Genomic DNA, 5182 nt, shown 5'->3' with positions numbered 1-5182 from the left:
GTCTACGGCTACTAAGATATACCTGTTTCCTAAGGATGGTGGAAAAGGTCCCATGAAATCTATACCCCATACGTCAAAGAGTTCTACTTCCTGAATGTTTCTTAGAGGCATTTCATCACGCCTTGAAATGTTTCCAGTGCGTTGGCATCTATCACATTTGACAATGCAAGCATAAACATCACGCCACATGGTAGGCCAGAATAGGCCAGCTTGAAGAATCTTGGCGTATGTCTTAGAGGTGCTCGCATGTCCACCATAGGGTGCAGAATGACAATGCTCGATAATACTATTTACCTCTTCTTCCGGAACGCAACGGCGAAAAATGCCATCTTTACCCCTTTTGAAAAGGAGCGGTTCGTCCCAATAGAAGTTTCTCACATCGTGGAAGAATTTCTTTTTGCGGTGGTAGTCAAGATCAGGGGGTACTATATCAGCAACTAGGTAATTAACGAAATCTGCATACCAGGGTACGTTACTTATTGCTAAGGAATTTTGGGAATGCTCATAAGGATCTAGGTTATTATCTTCAATGGTTTCTACTCTATCTATCAGTCTATCATAGGCAAAATCATCATTTATGGGTACTAGTTCTGGTTTTAGATGTTCTAGCCTAGAGAGGTGATCGGCTACTACATTTTCAGTGCCTTTTTTATCTCTTATGTCTAAATCAAACTCTTGTAGTAATAGAATCCATCGAAGTTACCTAGGCTTGGCATCTTTTTTACTTAATAGGTAACGAATGGCAGCATGATCGGTGTAAACTATAATTTTTGCTCCTACTAGATAAGATCTAAATTTGTCTATAGCGAAAACTACAGCGAGTAATTCTTTTTCAGTTGTTGCGTAGTTAAGTTGGGCAGCATCTAGGGTTCTACTGGCATAATAAATGGCATGTAATTTTTTATCTTTCCTTTGTCCTAGAACAGCTCCAACTGCATAATCACTAGCATCGCACATTATCTCAAAAGGTTCCGACCAATCGGGTGGTTTCATAATGGGTGCAGATACTAATGCTTGCTTTAAAAGATTAAATGCGTCATTACATTTTTCATCAAAAATGAATTCAGCATCTTTCATTAAAAGTCCAGTTAAAGGTTTGGTTATTTTGAAGAAGTCTTTAATGAAACGCCGGTAGAATCCAGCGTGTCCAAGAAAGCTTCGGACTTCTCTGATGGTTTTTGGGGGTTTTAGGTTTTCTATAACTTCTATTTTAGCTTTATCTACCTCTATACCTTTTTCAGAAACTATATGTCCTAAAACTATTCCTTCGGTTACCATGAAATGACATTTTTCCCAGTTTAGCACGAGGTTCACCTCCACGCATCTCTCCAGGATTTTCTCAAGGATAGCAAGACAATTGTGGAAATCAAATCCGCAAACCGAGAAATCATCCATAAACACTTCCATGATACCATCTAGGTAATCTGCAAAGATTGACATCATGCAACATTGGAAAGTAGCTGGAGCATTACAGAGGCCGAACGACATTCGTCTGTAGGCAAAAGTTCCATAAGGGCATGTAAAGGTAGTTTTTTCTTGATCTTTGGGGTGGATAGGTATTTGGAAGAATCCAGAGTATCCATCTAGATAGCAGAAGTAAGAGTGTCTGGCTAGACGCTCCAAAATCTGGTCTATAAATGGTAAAGGGAAATGATCCTTCCTAGTTGCTTTATTTAATTTTCTATAATCTATACACATCCGCCATCCTCCTTCTAAACATTTTGCTACATGTTCGCCTTTATCGTTTTGCACGATTGTGATGCCTCCCTTTTTAGGTACTACATGCACAGGGCTCACCCACTTACTATCCGAGATCTGGTAGATTATACCTGCCTCAAGTAACTTAAGAACTTCCTTTATAACAACATCACTCATTATAGAGTTTATTCTTCTCTGATGTTCCCTAGAGGGTTTTGAATCTTCTTCGAGCGAAATCCGATGCATGCATACGGATGGACTTATACCTTTCAGGTCAGAGATATTATATCCTAAGGCTGAGGGATATCTTCGTAAAACGTCTAAAAGTTGGTTCGTCTCCTCTTGGCTCAAGGTAGCACTAACTATAACTGGACGGTTCATCTTTTCATCGAGGAACTCATATCTCAGGTTCTTAGGCAGTTCCTTAAGTTCTAAGGTTGGTTTCTTAGGGCATGGCATAGGATCTGGAGTAAGGGATAAACATTCGTAAAGGTTATCATCGATGTAGGGTTTCTTAAAGTCATCATCTTCCCTTATGAGAGTTGATGGTAACTTAATTGTTTTGATAATTTCTTTTTGTTCTAATTCGCTAACACATTCATCAATGATATCTAAGGCATAACACGAGTCTCCCATCACAGGTGCCATAAGAAATTTTGAAAGTATAAATTCTATTTTCTCATCACCTACCTCAAATGTCAACTTTCCTTTCTTGACATCTATTATGGCTCCTGCAGTCGATAAGAATGGTCTACCTAGAAGGATTGGTATATCATTGTCCTCTTTGATGTCCATGACAACAAAATCAGTAGGGATAAATAACTGACCTATCCTAACAGGAACATCTTCTAAAATTCCTATCGGATATTTAACAGATCTATCGGCTAACTGAAGTGACATCTTAGTGGGATGTAATTCTCCTAAGTTTAACCTCTCACAAACTGCTAAAGGCATTAGGCTCACACTAGCTCCTAGGTCTAGAAAAGCTTTTTCGATGACATGATTACCCAGAAGGCAAGGAATGGAGAAATTTCCAGGATCTTTATCTTTCTTTACTAATTTGTCCTCGGAAATAGCATTACATTCCAAAGGCTTCGGATCGTCAAGTCTACGTTTGTTGGTAAGGATGTCTTTGAGAAACTTTGCATAAGAAGGTATTTGGGTGATGGCTTCTGTGAAAGGGATTTCTACATGAAGTTTTTCTATAACTTTAATAAATTTTTGATATTGTTTATTGATTTGGGTTTGTTTGAGTCTTTGCGGATATGGTATAGGTGGTTTATATGGCGGGGGTGGTACGTAAGTTTTGTCTTTAGGTTCTTCTCCTTTATCTCGACCTTCCTGGTTTTCAGATTCCTCTGGTTCCTTTACTTCGTCCGGGGGCTTGGTACATTCCTTAGAAGTTTCGGGTTCACTGAATCTAGGGTTTGGTGGCTCATCATAAGCGTGTCCACTTCGTAGGGTAATGGCATTGGCTTGTCCTCTCGGATTTTGTTGAGGTTGTCTAGGGAATTGTCTTCCAGGTGTAGTCTGAAGGGCTTGGTTTAAAGCTACCTGAGAGATCTGGGTTTCAAGCATCTTGGTATGAGTAACTATTTGGTCAACCTTGGTTCCTAACTGAGTAATCAATTCGTTAACATGAATGTTTTGGTTCATGAACTCCTTGTTTTGTTGGGTTTGAGCGTTGATAAAATTTTCCATAATTTTCTCAAGGCTCGACTTTGGTGGTACAGGTTGCATAGTTTGATTTGATCTAGGGGCTTGATAACTAGGTCCCGGAGGTGCATTATTTTGAATAGGGTTATTGTTTTTATAGGAGAAGTTCGGGTGATTCCTCCATCCAGGGTTATAGGTATTCGAATATGGGTTCCCTTGGGTGTAGTTCACTTGCTTATAGTGGGTTTCGTTTAATAGACTGCATTCTGCAGATTGGTGTCGTTTGGTTCCACATATCTCACAATCCGACGAAACTGCGGCTACAGTATTCGGGTTTATGCACATATGCTCGACTTTAAGGGCTAATGCGTCCATTTTAGCTTGCATCATGTCTATAGAGTTTAGTTCATGCACTCCTCCTTGGGCTTCCTTCTTCTCAACTGTCGCTCGTTCGACTCCCCATGATTGATGGTTTTGAGCCATATCTTCGATGAGGGCACTAGCTTCAGGATAAGGTTTGTTCATCAGAGCACCGCCTGCGGCAGCGTCGATGGTCATCTTTGTGTTGTAATGAAGTCCATTATAGAAGGTTTGAATGATTAACCAATTTTCTAAGCCATGATGTGGGCATGCTCGTAACAACTCTTTATATCTCTCTCAAGCTTCGAACAGCGATTCTCCTTGGTTTTGGGTAAATCTAGTTATATGGTTTCGAAGAACGGCGGTCTTACTCGGGGGAAAATATCTAGCAAGAAAAACTCTTCTAAGGTTATCCCAAGTCGTGATGGAATTGGGTGGAAGGGAATCTAACCATGATAGGGCTTTATCTCTGAGGGAAAAAGGAAATAATCTTAAACGTATTGCCTCAGGAGAAGCTCCATTGGTTTTAAAAGTTTCTGCTAATTGAAGAAATATTTTTAAATGTTGGTTTGGGTTCTCAGTAGCGAGACCCGCGAATTGTCTCTGTTGCACTAGTTGCAACAGGGATGGTTTAAGTTCAAAATTATTAGCTGGGATGGTTGGGTTTACTATACTAGAACTAGGTTATTCGTTAGATGGTTGAGCGAAATCCTTAAGAGGTCTTTGGTTTTGATCTTCGGCCATAGCTCTCTTAATTCTATGAAAGAATAAAAGTGTACGAGTGTAACGTTCAGGTTCCGCCAGAGGGTATACTAAGCTTAAACTTCTGGTGCTGCGAGTTCTTCGCATTGACCGGCGGGAAATAGCCTAAGTCTAAACGATATAACAACAGGAAAATGAAATTTGACGAAATTGGTCCCCGACAACGGCGCCAAAAACTTGATGCGGTGTTTCGCAAGTATACGAACGCGTCGGAGTAATATAAAAGATTGTCGAATCCATAGAGACCAAGTGTCAATCTATCGTTATCTATTGTTATGGTGTTTATCAAAGGCAATCGAAATAGGTGTTTTTGGAGTGTGCAATGAAAAGTAAAGTGTTGAATAAAGATTAATTAATAAATACAGGGTCGAATGTAATTCACGTAATCAATTAATAATCCAAGTACTTGCTAGTAGAACTACTTATGGGCAATGTTTCCTACTTTGAAAAGAACTAATTTAACAAGAACTGTCGTTTTCGCGTATTCAGAACCGAGTTGTACTCCTTAATCAAACCCTCTTATTGTCACTTATAAAAAGGCGCACATTGCGTTAGAGTAGTAAACCTATTTTTAAGAAATATAGTATCTTAACTAAGTTGAAAAATATTATAACCTGGATTTCTTAACCAAAAGAGGTTCTTACGAACCAGACTCTAAACTTATAAACGCGTCCGAAAATAGTTTTAAAATCTCTTTTCTTCTTAA

The 5182-nt window shown here is 39.2% G+C and overlaps 1 non-coding gene across 1 annotated transcript; it reads left to right on the top strand.

The window, feature by feature from the left end:
• Nucleotides 1–3967: 3967 nt before the first annotated feature.
• Nucleotides 3968–4074, top strand: LOC127089086 (small nucleolar RNA R71). The gene has a single exon (XR_007790864.1). It is a non-coding gene; the product is annotated as a small nucleolar RNA R71 (small nucleolar RNA).
• The last annotated feature ends 1108 nt before the right edge of the window (nt 4075–5182 follow it).

Source organism: Lathyrus oleraceus, chromosome 5 (genome assembly GCF_024323335.1).
Source record: "Lathyrus oleraceus cultivar Zhongwan6 chromosome 5, CAAS_Psat_ZW6_1.0, whole genome shotgun sequence".
In the NCBI taxonomy this organism is placed as follows: domain Eukaryota; kingdom Viridiplantae; phylum Streptophyta; class Magnoliopsida; order Fabales; family Fabaceae; genus Lathyrus; species Lathyrus oleraceus.
This window is presented reverse-complemented; position numbering and strand designations above follow the sequence as displayed.